The sequence below is a fragment of the Telmatherina bonti genome (assembly GCF_933228915.1).
Source record: "Telmatherina bonti genome assembly, chromosome: 10".
In the NCBI taxonomy this organism is placed as follows: Eukaryota; Metazoa; Chordata; class Actinopteri; order Atheriniformes; family Telmatherinidae; genus Telmatherina; species Telmatherina bonti.
Window position 1 is genome coordinate 35,627,053 of NC_136628.1, and position 20,001 is coordinate 35,647,053.

The following is a 20,001-nucleotide window of genomic DNA, read 5'->3' on the forward strand; positions in this document are numbered from 1 at the left end:
TACTGAAACTTCTGGATTATAGATTGAAACTGAAAGATTCCATCAGACGGCGTCTCACTGTTGTGCCGCTGACGTCTGAACTGAACTTCCATGAATTTATAAAGTTCATCTTATTTGTTGGAGAAGCAACAACTTATTTTCATCATCTCTGTTTCCTTGGTAACCGTTTCTCTCGTTTCGCTCACAGTTTGACTGAAAAGCGTATTTTCTACACACATAAACATATAAGCACAATAGTTTCTGTGTTTCATCTGATCCATAAGTAAATGAAGCTGCTGGATTTTTTTGTGTGAATATTCAGAGGGAGTCCGGGTCCTCGGGGGCCACAGTCCCCTGCAGGACTTAATCTGAGTCAGGTGTGTTGGAGCAGGGAAATGCTGTGGATTTCTACCACTGGAATTATTCCATCAATAAGCTTTATGTTTTAGAAGAAATAGTTCCATCAGGTACATGGTTATTTCCTGATGTGAGTTGACGTCATGTCGCCGGCTGGTGTTTACGTTAAACCCAACATGCGTGTTGGGAAGAGGGAAACACGATGCCTCCCGTCTGAGAACTCCATGTTTTACTGTTTCTAGATGAAAATGATTATTTTCCTGTTTCACTTCAGTGGTTTTGTTGTTATGGATCGGTCCGAACCAGCAGTAAGTGTACACATATGCTGTTTGAGAGACTCATTTTAAACTGAACTTTAAAATGGACGAATTTCACCGTGACAAAGTGTGTGTGTGCTGTTAAAGGCTGCATGAAGGACGACTGCAGGGATCTCCACCTCCAGTCCTTCAAGCCGGTGTTCTGCAGGTACTGGATGTTTCCTGACTGCAACACATGTCTGTTAACACCTGCAGGCCCTCGGGGGCCGGGGGAGGTGATCCCTGAACTGTTAAATCACATTTCTGCCATCGTGTCACGTGCACGCCGGACTTCCTGTTGCATTCTACATGCTGTTATGAATGTTTACATGTTGTTGTTTTTTTTTTGTTTTTTTTTTTTTTAATAAACTTTCACTCTGATTCAGAATAATCCACCTCTGCAGTACGATGCCCCCCCCCCCCCCCCCCCTCCACGTTCAGCATGGAGTTTTTCCACCTGATCGGTATCAGTGCAGGATGTTTATACCTGAGGCTATGCAGGGATTTCTGCTCCACAATCACTTTTCTACACATGAAACCAGAACAAACATGATCTCCAGCTCCAGTTTGACCAATTCATGCACATGCTCGTGAGTATGACGTCGGCTAAGTCATGTCTCTGCTCTTTGCTTTACTTGTTCTCTGACGCTTGGTGCAGAAAGTCCCTTTATTAAATTTTCTCCTAAAATAAAAGTGTTATTTGTAGACAAACAATAATTGCATTTTACAGATGTTTCCATTGAATAGTTTCCAGCGCATTAACCTCAGTTCTAGTAAAATCTCATCTGGTTAACAAGATTTTACAGGATCTGCGACTCATGCAGGGTTGCCACGTCGCGTTTTTTAGGTTTTTACTTGATGTAGAGAATTTGCTCCAGCTTTTCTCCCTCCTTTTCTTTTCTAAAACTTTGAAATTCGCTGTTTGTTCTGCACCATCTGTACCTGTAATGAACTGATCACAACCCCAATGTCACGTCCGGAGAAACGAAAAACTGTGAAGTGTTTCCATTTCACTTTTCCAATATATTTTTCTATCAAAACATCTGGAAATCCTCCTCATGAGAGCATAAAAACCTTTTATTGTGGAATATTTTACATTCATACATTTGACATGCCTTCTCTACATGGGAAGGCATGTCACAGGTTGCTATTTCCACCAAGCTGACTTCTTGTTGCCATGTCACTGCAGCAGACATCATTGTTTACTGGTGCAGAAGTCGACCTTGGATCAGATCTAACTTCCACATGAGCAACATATAAGGCTTATTTTTCTAAATGTCGGTGTTTCCATTGGCTTTAGTTGGAAACGGAGCTCCATGCAGCTTTTCATCCTCCTGGATGAAACGTTGCAGCTCCAGCTTGTCAGAAGACATTTGCATGGCTCCATCATGCAGCTGCATCAGCAGGTTTTCCGTACAGTTAGCAGCTCTCCCATGTTTCAGCCCATATGGTTAAAACACGATACCTGCCGTGCACGCCCTGCTCAGACTAAACTGCTGATGGTGTGACGCTGCCAACCCTCTGCTGGACGTAAATCACATCAACTTTGAGCAACATCTGGAGAGGCATGCAAATGATATGATCAACGGTCCATGAAGCGTGCAGCGTGTGCCTGAGCGCCGCCTTGCAGGATAATCAATGCTCCCTGGACCCTCACACACACACACACACACATACACACACACACTTCTCATTTTACTTTCCTGACAAATAAAAAGTTGGAGAATAAAAATAAACTTTGGAGAAAGTTGTTTCTGTCCTGAATGGAAGATGGGAAGCTCCCTGTCAGGCATACTTACGGTGGCATCCAGTATATTGTACATATAAACCTCTCAGCAGCAGCAGCCCCCCACCCCCCCAGCAGCAGGAGCAAATCGCTGACGGGTGCATGTGGGCTGACCACAGGGGACTTATTCCTCCTCTTTTATTTTCCTCCTGTTGTTGTGATGCATGCAGGACGGGCCTCTCTCTCCGCCGCGGCCACATTTCTCCACAGAATTGATGGGAAATCTTGGAAAAGTAGAAAGTCACATTATTTAAGAATATAAAAAGTTCGACCCTCAGTGGTCTGGTGGGTTATATTTAAACATCAGAGTGAATCATCTGCAGAAAGATTCTTTCGCTTCAGCTTCCCTGCAGTTACAGCAGTTTTTCACTCGTGGCGTGGAATTATTCACCGTGTCTGAGCCGTCTGTGCGATCATCTCCTGTTTAAACCTTCAGACGGAGGCTGAGATCAGGCAGGAGCTTGTTTTAAAAAGGACTTTTTACATTCATACGTTCCAGTTACAGACTGGTTTGTATTGGACTGAGATATTCTGCTCTCATTTCCATCAGATGTGTTGTAGAGACCTGGGCCGCAGATGTTAGCCTCCTCACACATGAACGTTTGGCTTCATTTTGCATTTTTCTGCTGCTCTAAATCAGTGAGAAGCTCCAGAAATGCAGGAACTCCCAAACCGACCAATCAGAGTGGAGTAGGTGTAACTGTGCTGCAGGTTGGGTGGAGAAGAGCTGCACGTCAGGCCTCCGCTCAGCTGATGAAGCTTCACCGACCTGCAGGTAGAAGTCTGTGGTGCTTTCTGTCTCATTCTCATCATGGAGACCAGATTTAGATCTTCTTCCTTCTGAAAGATGCCCCCCCCCCCCCCCCCCCCCCCCCATCATCATCAGTCGGTTTGAGGCCTGGGGACGATGGTGGCCCCTCCCACAGCAGACACAGATTCAGCCGTATTTCTGCAGAGTGGGATGGAGGCTTGTCTTCTCCAGAAGAAAATCTTCTTCCTTTTAGACCCGATAAGAAGTAGTTCTATAGAAACTGCATCCTTAAACGGGTCTGCTGTCTTACGTCCTCTCATTCCAGCCAAAGACCCATTTACACTGCAAAAACTGAAATCTAAGTGAGATTAAAAATCTTAAACAGGGTCCACATATGCTTATTTATTTATTTTTTTGAAGGTAAGATCATTCTTAGTTTTTATGCAGAGAATTCCTCTTGTTTTAAGAGCATTTTTACGTGTTTTGGGAAATCTTGACAAGCCAAACTTTCTTCTTCTGATAATCTGATAATTTATCTTATTTTAAGCAACATTTACCTCATTTTTCTGTATTTTTTTTCTTGTTTTTAAGGCTGAGTTTTTGCAGTGTACTGAGTTTCTATTGAGGTTTTAGTGCAGATTTTCTGATGGAAACTGGAAGTCTTCACCTTGAAGTCCACCTGTGGCCTCTGTGTTCACGTTGACACTCCAACATCGCCGTATTCAACCCGTTTTATCTGCTCCAATCCATCTTTTTAACTTTATAGACAAGAGTTGCCTTGAACAGTGGATGTTTGGAAAGTCTGTGTTTGCAAGTCATCTGACTCGTCGTGTTCTTTTTGCATCATTAAACATATTTTCCCAGTTATTTTTTAACACTCTGAAGACGCCGGCATCGTCGGCGATGCCAGGGACCATGTTGTGTTTAATCGAGCATAGCTGTCGAACCATAAAAGATAGAAACTTACTTTTCCCCTCTTAATCAGGAGACTTTGGGCTTTCAGACGGTAGTTCTGGCATCACTGTAGTCCATTCAGAAGTGATACTGTGTTGTCTCAAAATAAGTGTTCCAATCAGAGCCTTGTCTTTGGTGCATGTCCAATCAGAGCCGATGATGCCTCCTTATTTTTGGAATAAAGTGTGATATTCTAATTTTTGCCTACTTTTTTTTTTTTTTATTGTATTTTTTATTATAATTCTCTTTATTTCAATCAAAAGAGCCTCATTTACAGCAGTTTATGATTTTTAATTCAAAATAAAAATAAAAAACAAGGTATAGGACATTATGGGGCATTGAAAGGTAATGTTTATTAGCATTTAAACTAAAAAAAAAAAAAAAAAGTCAGGCGAGGTTTATTTCTCTAAAATACCCCTGGTCCCCAGAGGGTTAAAGAAAGGATGAAGAGATGAATAAAAGTGCAAAAAAAAAAAACGGAGCAGAAAGAATGAGTTGCTTTTTTTTCTCCTGTAAAATACAACCTGACGTACAGTGATGCTGCATAAACCGCAGGTCTAAAAATAGTGCAGGCGTGTTTGTGGACAGCTTGGCAGCAGCTGCAGTCCTTCTAAAACTGATTCATTCTCACCTGCTCTGGTCCTGCCATAACCACTGTCATAAACCCTTCACTTCTCATTTGCTGCTCGAAATGCCAGGAAGTAGCTGCACAGACGTCTCTCAGAGGCGCCGTTGTGTGTGTGTGTGTGTGTGTGTGTGTGTGTGTGTGTGTGTGTGTGTGTGTGTGTGTGTGTGTGTGTGTGTGTCACGCTGCATGGTGTGAACAGTAAAGGTGAGCTGTTTAAAAAGGAGAGATTGCCATTTAATGATGAAGAGGGTGTGTGTGTGTGTGTGGGCCAAATAAATGCACGTCATCACATATGACTATAATGACACACACACACACACACACACACACACACACACACACACACACACACACACACACACACACGTGGAGCAGCTGCAGAAGCTGTGTGAGATGGAAATCAACACATCAGTGTTTGTGACAGGGTAAAAGGTGAGCGCAGGGTGACATGGCTGACAGGACAAGCTGTCGCCAGAGAGAGGTGACAAATGGACTGACGGAGACGGAGCGCTGACAGACGGGATGACAAAAGGCACAACAACTCCGTCCTCTGTTGTCTGACACAGCGTGGAGGAGACGGGACATACATACAGGAGATGGAAAGGCGAACAGATTAAAGCAACAAGAAGAGTTCAGATAATTTGATGATAATTTGATGTCGGCTGTGTATCCCTGCTGGTTGGAGGGAAACCCAGCTGCATTTAGTCGACTGTTTAGTCGTTTTTCTCAAACCAAACAAAAAGGTGAAGAAAGGGTCTGGATTGGAATAAAAGAGGAAGTGAAAGAGCTTATGGAAGTCTTCTTACCTTTACAAACTGGATGTGTACAGCTGTGGCTGAACCCACTTTAACCACCAAATCCTCCCATCAAAACCACTGCATGCAGAACATGGCTTGCAGTTCTGATTTTTCCCCTTGATTCCCCCCCCACCCGATCCTAATGTAACTCTGTTTCTATCTGTTTTAAGGCGGCGCCGGTAAAACTGGCTGCGGGGTCTAAGCTTCAGTTTGGTTCTGTAATTTTTTGTCATTATGTTCCATGTCTGTATGTCAAACCTCGGACGAGCTGGTTTGAACCTTGAATTTCCCCTCGGGGATAAATAAAGTATCTTTGATACATCTGCTCTGATCGTCGTAAATCGTCGTAAAGATCGTCGTAAATCAGTCTGAACACTCCGACTAGTTTCCACGTAAACACATCAGCTGGGATCTGTTCAGCTTTCCCTTCATCTACACGTAGCTACTTGCAGTTTCAACTCTTTAAAGCCTTTCCAGGTTTTTGGGCGTTTTGGGAATTCTGGATTGTAATTCCTCATGAGGCTCTGTCGACGTTGAAGACATCGCTCCTCTTTGTTGCATCAGACTTGTCTTGCTGGCAGCGATGAAGCCCAGTCCTGGAGCCACATGTTCTGCCACAGCTGGAGAAAAGCGAGATCCGGCCTCGGAGGGGGAGGTGGCGCTAAAACGGCAAAGAGACGTCTTTGTTGTCTGCAGCTGGTTGCATTTCTCCTCCAGGTGTGCAACCTCGCTAAAGCAGTGATCGATTCCTGGTCTTTTTGGTTGATTCTGCACCTCTTAAGAGTCTCCTTTAGTTGGTCTCTGGGCCACCTGAAAGCACCTGGAAGCGCAGTCGGCAGCCATGCATGACATGACCGACTCACTGCTCTGTGCTAATGTTGCCTTGAAGCTAACTGTGTCACTGTGTTGGAGCATGTCGCCATGGGGACAGGATCCTGCCAGGTGACGCCGGGGATTCCCAGGAAGAACCTGATGTTGAAGGCGTCCAGGCGTAAGTGTAAACATAAGTGCATCGGTGAGGTTTGGGATCAATGTGGATGTAAAGTCCAGGCCTGAAGTTTCTGCTTCTCTAAGGTGTTCCTGGCAGGTTGACCTCCTGGCAGGTCGGGTTCTTCCACGACATGGAAGAACCTGCACACACTTACTCAGAACACCTGATTTTAACGGATTTCTGAAGGGTAGACCCAAAACTGGAGACATCATAGTGAGTTTTTCCTCTTAAATATGACCCAAAGGAGTGTTGGACTATGATTTAAGACACTGATCATGTCTGTGTTTTTTCTCAAATGAACAAAAACACATTTACAACCATCTACCTTCTTGTTCTTCAGGGTCATGACTTAAAGGTTAGAAGCTGCTGCTCTAAAGTGACTCGACTCTTTCTGTTCTTCCAACACCAGCAGTGCAATCGGCTGCACATATCTGCCTCAAAGCGCCCCGGTCAAATCGGCTCTCTCATCACTCCATGAATGTTCAGGTCACCGTCCTTCGTCCCACAAAGCAGCTCGATAGGCACCTCCATAGCTCAGACTTCAGACCTGCTGGCTCTATTTCCTCCCCCGGTGTAACACACATTTAATGGACGCTGGATGTGTTTGGATATAGCCATTTGTTCAAGGTTCAGGCTTCATTATGGGACCAGACTGCATGCTGCTCTCCAAGGAATAATTAGCAACCTGTTGTAATGGGAACGGGTTGTGTGTGGGTGGTAAGCTAACCTGGTAGCTATGCAGCCAGAACATGGCAATAAGTAAATCATGAACTGGATTTCCACAGTGCTCTTCATTGACTAAACTTACCAACCTGACAAAGCCCGGTTGGACGGCTACTGCCCTGTCATACATGAATAAAAGAGAAGCTACACAACCTGCCAAGTACGATGAGATCGGGAACCAAAACGAGCGTTCTTCTAGAAAAATGTCCATCCATTCTCCACGAGGCGACGTCCCAATCTGCTGGGCGCTGTCCACCAGTAGTGGACAGCCATCATGTTTGTAAAGGTCATTCCGCAAATACGACGGTTACAATGTATGATCAAACTACTTGGGTTTTTCTCGTTTATTTAAAAAAACGTCCCTCTTAGAGTCTTGATTTTCATTAATCTCTTGTCCTTCTGTTTGTCTTTCCTCGTCTACTTTTTGTATCTGCACTCGGCTTTTATGTCTCATGGCCGTTTTCAGACACTTGCCTGCAAATTAGCAGTCTGGCACGTCTTGTTAGCTTACAAAGAGATCGCACTCATCAATCTAAGAGGGGAAACATTAAAAAGAAAAGCTGCATTTTACAAACTTGCTGGCGAATCTGGCAGCTTTCTTAAATTCCTAAAGAGGAGCTTAAACAATTTAAGAGGCTTTGTGAGGAGATTAGTGAATGAATCCTGAGTTTTGTTGTGATTTCTTGTTTAAAATGAGCCTTTCCACTCAAGCGCTTCTTAACCTTGAGTATTTCTCGATTAGCTTTGCATCCATCATAACGCCAATTAGGCTGTAATTATTTCAGCATGGAGGGCTCGCTTGTGGGTGAAGTGTTCTCCTGGGAAACTTAGGGATTTGGGGGAAGTGTTTTCTGATTTGTTGAGGTCCTAGAGGCTTGCCAAGAAGGTGATTGTGACTTGTTACTGCTGTAACATCATGAACTTCTTTCACCTGAAACCAGTTATCATTTCCTGATCCACCAGTTTCACAAGAACCTGGGAAACTATTCTGTTACAGGAAATGTCAGTGGACATGAAGCAGCAGATGTAATGGACAGAAGGAAGCCGGAAGGCAGCGGCACAGACACGTTTTCATGAAGAGAGACGAGAATAAAGAGGAAAAAAAGAAAAAGAATGAAATCTTTCTGAGGAGACGTTTCAGATCTCCTGAAACACTGGACAGCCTGGAAACAAACCCACCCACCAGAACATGAGGTCATGGATGGTTAAAAACTACTTCAGCAGTCTTAAAAGGTTGCTTGTTGTCATGGCGATGTGTCCTTATTTGCATAATAAACTAGACATTTTTTTTCTTCTGCTGATTTTGTTGAAAGTTGGATTTTTATTTCATTTTGAGGAATTAATCTGCAGCAGGATTTACTCAGAAAGATGTGGCTCAATGAATAATAATTATGTACATAATGAAGGTTGTTAGGACCGATACCAGCAGGGTGAGGTGTGTGATCCAGATAATTCTGCCTAAATAAGTGTAATAAACTGCCTTCTATCCAGCATTTTAATGACAATGTGGATCAAAGTTCTGTTCTTCTAGATGAGAGTAAATACTGCACGTACTTTTCCAGTCCAGTTGACCAATCATAGCGCTTAACACACTCATACCCAGGATATTCTGATTGTGTGTGACCAGTCTGAGGCAGAAAGGTGTCCTTCAAGCAGGGAAGGAAAAAGCATCAAGTCTTTCTGAACTTCTCCCTGGTGAGATACTCCTCACCAGGGAGATGTCCAAGAGGCATCCAAACCAGATGCTCGAGCCACCACATGGATGACTGAGTGTCTCAGCCTGTCTCTAAGGTAGAGCCCAGACACGCAGAGGAAACTCGTCTCAGCTGCTTGTCTCGTTCGTCTCGTTCGACCACAGACCAGCGTAAGAACGTAGATCTGCCGGTAAAAGGAGTCTCAACTACTTTCAGCTCCTTTTTCACCACAGCATAGTGATACCGAGCCCTGATCCCTCCAGGCGCTGCACCAATCCACCATCGCATGCTTTCCATACTCGCAAACAAGGCAGATACTTCAGCTCCTCCACTTAGGGGTTGCATCTCATTCCAGACCTGGGGAGGACACTCCACCCTTCTCCAGCTGAGGACTATGATCTTAGATGTGCCGTCGGTCAGAATCCACCAGATATCTGCAGCCATGAACTCGATGTCAGGACGTTTAATGCAGGTCTTGGAGTGGACGTCTTTATGTGGTAGTAAGGATTCATCAGACCACAAGAGGAGGCAGCTCCATACAGGCACACGATGGGCCGTCTCTCCCAACCTGCTCCTACAAGCTGAAGTTTTAAGCTATGAAACCAGCAGAGTTTCTGAAACTGACACTTTGGAACGTTCCTTGCTCAGATAAAAGAACAAAGAGGAGGAGAGAGTCAAGCACTGATAAAAGATTGGGATGAGATGTTGGAAGAATGGAGTCGGGGCTTGTATGACGGATAACAGGACATCTGTAAGGAGAGAAAATACTTTCATCCCTCCACGTCTTTCTCCATCCATCTCCTGACTCGTCTTCCCCTCTTCTCATCTGTCTCCGACGAGCTCCACGCCCACCGAGCTCCACGTCCGTGAGACACCAGCTGAAAGGGAAAAATCTCCTCTCTCCCCTGTGATTTACGCTCACATTCACTGCAGTGTACAAATCAGTCAGACGTGACATCACCTGGATTCAGAAGACAAAGAGCGGCCACCCCTCCACCGGGCGGCTGACCGAAAGCGGGATGACGAGGGCGCAGCGGAGATTTGTCACGGCCTGCAGCTTAATGTTCCGGCTAAACTGGAACAGAATAGATGCTGACACAGAAGTGGCAGGTTCAGAAAAGCGACATGACTGTGGGGATTTGGAGGGAGGATGCCAGAAGGCCGCTGAAAGTAAATGTGACGTAGCCTCGTACATCAGGATGACACAGCGGCAGGGAAAGAATGAGGGAAGAGTGACACCTCTTTCTCCTCACACCTCCCACTTTGCTCTCCACATATTTACTGCTTCACTTGAAGTATAACCTCTCCACATTTTCACCTTTCTGTTTTATGGTTTATAAACAATATTCTGAATGCAGACGCATAAGGTCTAGACCCAGAAAGGGAAGGTTTTACTCATGTGGTCCAGTCACATGGGTGTCCTGTAGCCCAGGTCTGGTCCTGGATCTACTTTATGCCTTCAGATACAACTCTAATCCAACAAACTGGAATCAAGTCAATGCATCATTAAAAGGCCTCTGCAGAGCAAAACGACATGTGGACTATCGAATTCAGCCGTTTGGCTGACAGCAAACAGACGCTCTGCAGAGAAATGAAGCAGGTGAGACCGACAAAGCCCCAGATGATGATGATGATGATGATGATGGCACCGACGATTGCTGATTAGCAGAGCCGTCTTACCAGCTGCCGACATGCAGCAGAAAGAGCAAGGAGAAGGAACCCCCAGCATAGACATGGGACCACCTGGAGCGTAGAGAGATGGGGGGATATCGTGTCCCACCATAATTAAAGTAAAAAAATACCTGATAATATCTATAAATATCTCAGTAGATTGCGTAATACTGAGGGTGTACCATGATGAAGCACCTACCAACCATGTGATATGTTAAACTGACAGTAACACACAGTAAGTGCTTTTTCCTGTTCTGGTTGGTCTTGTTTGTCTGCACACACACACATTATGCACGTTCCTGGAGCCGTCATTGCCCTGCAGCTTCCTGAAGTTGAACCTCAGCATCTTCTCCGGCCTGGAGCATCATGAAGCCGCCACGTTGTGCTTTACGATGCTCGATTGTATGTCAGCAGCCGGATGGCAACACGCTGAGACGTACATCATGGCCATGGCTGCAAAAAGATGCAGGAAATCAGGATGAAGTAAGATGACAGAGGAAGAAATGAGTCAACATCAGACTTTTACTGGCTGGAGAGATCTCAGAGAAGAGACAGGATACAATATAAATACAATATAAATACCAAATGAGTCCTTATTAGGGGTGCCGAAGAGAGAATAACAGCAAAGGTCAGTTGTGCTGTTTTATTTAATGCATTTCTGAAGAATTAAAGGAAAAGTTTGGGGTTTGATGCATCGCATCCTAAACTAATCTCCTCTAAAAGTTCAGAAGGCCAGTTTTCTAAAACCTGAACGGGGACTTAAAATGAAAGTTTGGTTCACCGCCATTTTCTTTTGAAACCATAATAATAAAACACAGAAATGCTGTTTTCATTCCACGCAGTCCTCTGCTGGATCAAGATGAGATGGATAGAAATACGCTGGTCATTTCTGCTGAGCTGTTTTATTTCTCCCAGCCGACTCCGTGCATCCGATTCGTCTGTTTACCGACATGACAGCTGGGATGTGAAGATTTCTGCCTCACCAGGAGGAAACCTGATCAGATTGAGTGAAGTTGCTTGTTTTTATGATGATGGAGGAGCAAACCAAACTGGTGTTAAAAGCAGAGGTTTAAATCCCTCCTGAAAAGCTTAAAACTGCACAGATGAGGGAGAGTGGAGTTAATTGAATGTCTCGTAGTTATTGAATATTTGTGAGGGTGCAAACTAGGTATGTAGAGTGGTATTATCACGTCCTTATCAGCAATAAAGCAAACCAGTAATTGAAGCTGAGCGGCTCTCAAGAAAATGATTAAAGCAAATAATGACGGAAACGGCCTCGGTGGGATGAAGATGTGCTGAAAAGGATGAGGAGAGGATTGATGTGGGGATAAGACGTCTAAATCCCTCCCTTCAAACAATCTGGCATAATTTTTTATTTTTAACCAAATTTTCTCATTAGCCTGAAGGTCTCCGAACATCTCCTGATTTTTCTTTTAATTTTGAATTGTCCTTAGGTTAGCAAACTAGCTCTGCTGCCTGTTAGGGTTGGGTTGTTGTTGCTCACTTTGAAAGGGGAAAAAATGGCTGCTTCACATTTTCATTAACCTAACATGAATTTTTCGCCGTTCGTGTCAAACCTTCAGGTGTTTTATAGGAGAAAAGGCAACCGAGCCTTTCATCTGCCCGAACCTCATCGCGCTGGTTGGACATGGAAACGGAAAGCAGGCGACTGGAAATATGAGATGAGATCATAGACTGTATATAGTAAGATGGGCGGAGCCTCCGTGACGTCACCCGTAGGTTTCTTAAGAGCTGAATTGAAGCTCGGTGGGCGGTTCCTACCATCACCATCTTGGCAGGGGCATGCGTGCCGTCTCGCCCGGAAAATACAAATATGGGCAAAGAGGGGGAACTGAGAGGGGGCTGTAGCGTCATGGTGGATGATTGACATCGAGCGAACTCCGAGCTTTCTGTAGCTAAAAGCTAACAGAGCTAACCCGGAGATAACAGGAGCTAACCAGCTAACGGAGGTAAGTGTGCTAAAGCTAAGTCACTTTGTTAACCGGCAAAAAACCGCGGTTGTTTTATGTTCTAACTTGAAGCGGGAGATCGGGTACCTGTCAATCAGAAGGACATGCCCTCCACAGTTGTCATGAAGGTAAACCTGAACTACTAAACCTAAAATGGATTTTTGAACCAGGCTGTAAACATGTTTATTTCTGCTGTAAACATGTTTATTTCTGCTGTGAAGTTGGTCTTTTTAACATTGGAGTCTGTGGGGATTTGCTCTGTTTTGCAGCCCCTAGTGGATGAAGGGGGAACTGCAGTTTTATGCACTTCCGCATCGGCTTCACTTTTAACCGCCGGAGGTTGCCGCTTGGGCGAGATGGAAGTGATGACACCAGTTTCACCGTTCAGGTCTAAAACAGCTTCTTCCAACAAGAACTTGGATTTTGATTCTGATGTTTGGTTGAATGAAAGGGAATGAGAACATTTCAAGAGCTTGACGAGTGATTTGAAAGTTTTTCAAAAACTTTTCCCTCTTTCACTATAAATAATGACGGGATGACCATAAATTCCATCTGGATAAACACAAACTTATTGATCTAATTTTCACTTTGGAACAAAACTTTGGCAGATTTGCACATTTTGACGTCCTGAGAAACAACAGCAAGAAGCACGTAGTGTGTAGCTTCCAGTGTCTGATATGTTGTGACCCACTGATAAGTTTTCTCTCTTTTTTTTTTTTATCCCCTTTTTATGCCAGTGTTTTATCTGTTTTTTCTTTCAGCAATTTTATACAAAAACTACTGAACAGATTTCCATGATGTTTTTCTGATAACGGGTCTTGGTGTAACTTGAAGTCTATTAAATGCTGGGAGTGACCCGGATCATCAACTGGATGCAGGAATGTTGTGAATGATTCAGTTTATCTGCATATGACTCCACAATAAATGGTGGGAAAATGCAAGAGAAGTTCTAAACAGGTTTTCCAAGATATGAAAGATAGATGTGGATAAAAAAACAATGCAACATTTTTTTAAATACAGTATTTTACATCAACAGTCAAATGCATAACCGCGGATAAACGGCAGAAGATGAATGGATGGAGTCATATGCAGTGATGCTTTTTTTGATTATTAGTGATATTTAGAATTTCTCATAATTTATTTTAATGTATTCTGTAAAATATGTAAAAAATAATATATAATCATAATTATATTATGTAAATCTTGCATAAAATATAGCTGGACCATTTTCTTTTCCGATTCATGGGAAAGGCAAACTTGTGTCATTATATTAAATTCAATTATATTATATATTTATTTATTCTCCAGTGAGTGGAAAGTATTGGATGACTCACTAACATCCACTGAAGTGGTTTATTTACAAAAATACCATCCTCATTCATGAATATGCAAGAAAAAGCTTGTAAATATGTTTGGCAGTTATGCATTAAAGAGTCAAAATAAAATAAAAGTTAATTCTGCATTAAACTGGTGAAAAATGACCATGTAAACACCTAATTCTGAATGAAAAAGTCAACTCTGAATGAAAAGCAATTCGGGATGATTTATTTGCATTTTAAATCCGAACTGTTTAATTCGTCTGTCATGTAAACCTTCATTCAGCTTGAAGTTAACACCGATCGTTCTGCACATGCTCGTTGCCCCATGCCGTTCCGATGGCGTACATATTCCACACGTTGGTTTGCATCCCGTCTTCAGTCGTCTATCTTCCTTCTCAGCTGCTGAAACAAAGTAAAGTGGTTTGCTGTTGTTGTGCCGCTGCTTCAAAATTATAATCAAAGTAAGGCGAAACTGGTAGCTATGTTGTTTTCCAAGTTACGACTGAAAACACGAGACGGAGGAAGCGAACTTTATTTCCCCTGTCCAATCACAACCCTTCCTAACCTGCTGATCTGAAGCAGAGTTAAGTAACGATGTGTTTCCATGTAAACTTGTAAACTTCAGAATTATTTCCATGTAAACTTGTAGGAGAATACTGTTAAATTGGACTTATTTAATTCCGAATGATTATTTCTGAAATAAAAGAACATGATGTTGCCGTGGTCATTCTGGATCCAGAACCGGAACAAACAGGATCTGTGGAATTTTCATCGTCAGGAAAACAAATTAACATGCAACAAACACTAGATAAGACACAGAGAATTCATTATCAGTGTTTGTGGAATCTGATCGTGGATCCATATGAAAGGAACGTCGGATCAGAACATCGACAGTGTGGGTGGAAATCCGCTGCTTGCTGGAGGTCTGCATGCCCAGAGGGCTTTTCTAGTTGTTGTTGCTCTAACTCAGGGGTGGGCAACTCTGGTCCTCCAGGGTCGCAGTCCTGCGAGTGTTAGGAGTTTCCCTGCTGCAACGCACCTGACACACAGACTTAATCAGCAGACTGGCGCAGCCTGCTGGTTGGCCATAATTTTGAGTCAGGTGTGTTGCAGCAGCCAAGGCTGGCCTTTATCACCGATTCTGTTCATAACTTATATGGACAGAATTTCTAGGCGCAGCCGAGGTGTTGACTTGGTGGCCTCGGGATTGGGTCTCTGCTTTTTGCAGACGACGTGGTCCTGTTGGCTTCATCTGGTCGTGATCTCCAGCTCTCACTTGAGCGATTCGCGGCCGAGTGTGAAGCGGCTGGGATGAGAATCAGCACCTCCAAATCTGAGACCATGGTCCTCAGCTGGAATAGGGTGGATTGTCCTTGCCGGGTCGGGGGTCAGGTCCTGCCTCAAGTGGAGGAGTTTAAATATCTCGGGGTCTTGTTCACGAGTGAGGGAAGGATGGAGCGTGAGATCGACAGACGGATCGGTGCGGCGTCTGCAGTAATGCAGACTCTGTGCCGGTCTGTCGTGGTGAAGAAGGAGCTGAGCCAGAAGACGAAGCTCTCGATTTACCAGTCGATCTATGTTCCTACCCTCACCTATGGTCATGAGCTGTGGGTCGTGACCGAAAGAACAAGATCTCGTATACAGGCGGCTGAAGTGAGTTTCCTCCGCAGGGTGGCCGGGCTCTCCCTTAGAGATAGGGTCAGGAGCTCGGTCATCCGGGAGGGGCTCAGAGTAGAGCCGCTGCTCCTCCACATCGAGAGGAACCAGTTGAGGTGGCTCGGGCATCTGGTCAGGAGGCCTCCTGGACCTCCCTGGTGAGGTGTTCCAGGCACATACCTCTGGGAGGAGACCCCGGGGAAGACCCAGGACACGCTGGAGGGATTACATCTCTCGGCTGGCCTGGGAACGCCTCGGGATCCCCCCCGCAGAGTTGGCAAATGTGGCTGGGGAGAGGGAAGTCTGGGCTTCCCTGCTTAGACTGCTGCCCCCGCGACCCGACCCCGGATAAGCAGCAGATGAAGATGAAGAGGTGTTGCAGCAGGGAAAATCCTTCTACTTGCAGGACTGTGACCGTAGAGTCCCCACCGCTGCTCTAGCTGTCATGCCATTCTGGTGTTGAGGCTGCAAACATCCTGGTACTGTCCTGTAAAGTCGTGAATGTCCTGCTTTAATGTGAACTCAGACTGAGTTGATGGCGTTTAGTTTTGTGGAATTTTCTCGTGATTTTTTCACGTCTGTTTTTTAAATGCGCTTCGAAATAAAGTCGACAATGCCGAGAGGAAAACTGGTTGTGAAGGTGGAAGGGAGTCCAACCCGACACCAGCATGGCGGATCTGATGAAGTCGCAGCCGAGAACATTTTATATTTTCCTTCATCAGATGGCAGGTGTAGCAATTATTTCTTACATTCTGACTGTTGTCTGTCCATCTCCTTTCATGCCTTCAGGTTGGGGGAAAGAAACCCATCTGGGTCTGTTTTCAATTTGCATTTGTTTTCCAAAATTGATTGAATTTTCAGCATTCTCCTCAAAAACATTTGTGTCTGCCAATCTGCTGCTTTGTCACAGTGGAGAAGGAAGGAAAGCAGCTCCTGTCCAACTGGAGCGCAGGCACATGTGGCATTCATGAGCACCGCTGTCTGAGAATGAAACAACAAATCAAATTCTTTCTTTGCATACAGCGAACATAAAAACAGGCTTGCCTCTGTCTCTCAATTCTCCCCGCGTCCATCTCCTGGTTTCCAGCTTTTCTATTCTCCTCGCTCGCTTGCTTCAGTCGGCGAAACAGATGACAGGCATTGTGTGCACGTCTGAGCTAACACTGCTGGCATCACTGCGTGCACATGATCATAAATTGGCACTCAGGATGTCAGCAGTCTGGCACAGAAATGGACTCTTCATGGATTTGAGAGCTGAGTGGAGCTGCTGTTCATTTATTTAGAACCTTCAGGGACAGCAGGTAAGGAGATGTTGGAGAGGGACAACAAACAGGACTGTAAAGGGTTAATTTGCTCAGGTGGGACAAGCTGCACCTTTATGATTCTTATTTCTGGAGCGCAGTGACCACAGATGCAGTAAATCTCTTTCCACTTGATGCCTGAGCACATGCAGGCCTTTCCATGTGGACCGTGTAGAACACGTTTCATGCTGCGTGTCAAGTCATCGATCATTATAGACATTCAATAAAAATGTTAATGAACACCCTGACATTTTTGGACAAGCGTTTTTGTGCTGCTGTACAATGGAGTGAATCAGAAAATCAATATCAATTTCATCTTTGTGTATTTAATACATTAACTGTGAGCTCCCCGAAGAAATTTGCTTTTCTAGATCTCCAGTTTTGCTTTCCAAGGAGAACATTTGGTGGTAATCTGAAGGCTGAAAAGATACAAACACATTTGGTAGAAAACGGCAAACAGACATGCTCTCATCAAATACTGCATACCTTTAAAAATGGTTTGGAGGAAGATTCAATGGGTTGGACTGCCACCCTGCCTGCATCGCACTGGATCGCTGCTGTGTCCAGGTGGCGGCAGGACGTTTGGGTGTTTGGTCAACATGCTTTCCCCAGGGGAGGAATTTCAGACATGGCCTTGATGCAGAGCCAGAATCTCTGGCGGAGATGTGCACTAGTCTTTCATCTCAAGTCCAAGTCAAGTTTCAAGTCTTGAGTCTCAAGGCAAGTTACTTTTAATTGTAAAGAGTAATCTGCCGTGTGACTCCTGGTCTATGTGAAACACAGCATTAAAATATCCAAACCATTCAAAGTGCATACTTCCCTTCGTCAAGACTTTAATTTGCTTAGGTACTAGCAGAAACTGCCAAACCCCGCATCCCTCCATCGGCCACTTTCTCTGCTGCGCTTAATGTGGCAAAAAGCTGTCCATGAACATAGGTGTTTCTTCAGATTCAGATTCAGAAATATGGTCCAAATATGAAATGAGTTTTTCTCGACCCACATGGCACTATTTAAAACCAACAATGCAGCTGAAAGCATTTTTGTTTCCTTGAATGCAGGCAAGTGAATCAGAAAAATCTTTTGATTTTTTTTTTTTTTTTTTAACACATTACAATATTTTATATCCAGTCCAATAAATAGAAGTAACACTACTAAAACAGAATCAGCTAGCATTTTTTTTTTTAAATAAACAAAATCAGAATACTGATAAGAACTGTGTTTAGTACGTCTCAATCATCTTTAGAACACATTCAGTGAATGAAAATCTGATGCAGTCGACATAATTTTGATATAAAGGTTGTAACAAGCTAATGTTTAAGCTGTTGTGGTGTTCAGCTCAGTGCAAGCGTAGATGCTATGTTCTGTTTCTAGCTCCCCCTACAGGTCAGCAGTATGTGAACTTTTTTCAGACAAATCGTCACTTATCAACCTGTGACTTTTACAGGCAAAGTTCTATATTCATAAATGTTAAATTTGTCCACAAACCCCTTTTTTTTTTTTCTTTGCAAAAGTTTAAAATATTTGCTTCATTTTCCTCTTTTTTGTTTAAACTGTTTTGTTTTTGGTATTATATTTTAAAGGTTTATGAATTGTACAATGTATGAGCATTCCCTGGCTGTTAGAAGTTAAAAAAAAAAAAAAAAAAAAAAAAAAAAATCCATGAGAAGCTCAGTTGCAATGCAGGTTCACACCGCATGGTGGCAGTGATGTGTCAGTTGGTTGTTCAACATTCTCTTATGAGCAAAAGAAGACATTTAGCGAGCTGTTAGCCTGTAGCAAAAGTTATGAGAAGTATTTGAAAGGGAAAAAATGTAGACAATCATGTTCCCAAACCCAAAAAATTGTAAAATGCAAAAATATTGTACAAGAACAATCCAATTAATTGAGTCTGCTTTTATTTTTTAACAAGGCAAAGCCGAGATGTGTTTGCTAACAACAGCTAATGCTAGCTAAGGTTAGCTAATGCTCGCTAAGTTTAGCTAATGCTAGCTGACGTTAGTTTTTGCTAGCTAACGTTAGTTTGTGCTAGCTAAGGTTAGTTTATGCTAGCTAAGGTTAGCTAATGCTAGCTAATGCTATATATCGCTAAAGGTCTGAGGTGTCCTCAGAGCACCATCAAGAAACCAAACTTCAAGAAAGACAGTAGAGTTTTTAATACAAGCAGTTGCAGAAAACAGTCAAATATGGCACATCATTAAATATTTCTTAAAATAAAGTGTACTTAAATGTTTTGTTGTCAAACATGAAATAAATTGTATACAGTATTTATAGGTTATTTTAATAATCTTTTTTTTTTTTTTTTATATTTTTAATGTATTTTTATGATGACTGTTCTGCCCTGAGTGAATAATAATGTGACAGTTTCCTGCCAAAGATTATCATGTTGGAATTATTTGCTAAAAAAAAAACCGAGATTGTGTGGGACTTTAATTCAATGCTATACTTCTTGTTTATCCTTCAGTAAGCAACACACTTGAAGTACTAGAAGCTGTTTACATGTGTTCAGGATGTGATAAATTTGCACAGTAGTATGAATGAGTTTGTGTAACTTGAAATAATTTTACTGCACACTTCACTGCTATAAGTATACTCTTGATCTTATCTTGTTGAAATAGGCATTTGCAGTTACCTGACACTTACCTGTTTAATCAGACGGAACTCTAGTAAGCGTATTTTTGGATCTATTTTAGTTTGAACTCCAAGTTAATGGTGCTACGTGATGCACTTTGCGCTCACTATCCTAGCCTCATAGGAGTTACGATACGCTTTGATAGTTTAACACATAGTGCTGACATTACAACAACCATTTCTCTCATTAAATTTTTCATCAGTTTTTTTTTGCTACTAAAATCTAATATTTAGCAGATTTTGTTTTCCAAGACGAAAAAAAATGTTTAAATGTGTAAATGTATAGCTTGATTTTTGTCCAATTATTATCTGCCTATTGACTTTCTTTTGTGCACAAAGTTTCACTTAAACACAATGTATAAATGTCTTAATCATGTCATGTTTGACCAACATTTAACTTTAATTTCTTTTAGATATTGACTACAAATGAAGAGTGTTAATGTTTGAATGGACCACGGACCAGTTTAAACTGGAAAAGTTTGGCCCCAGTGTGAAAATAG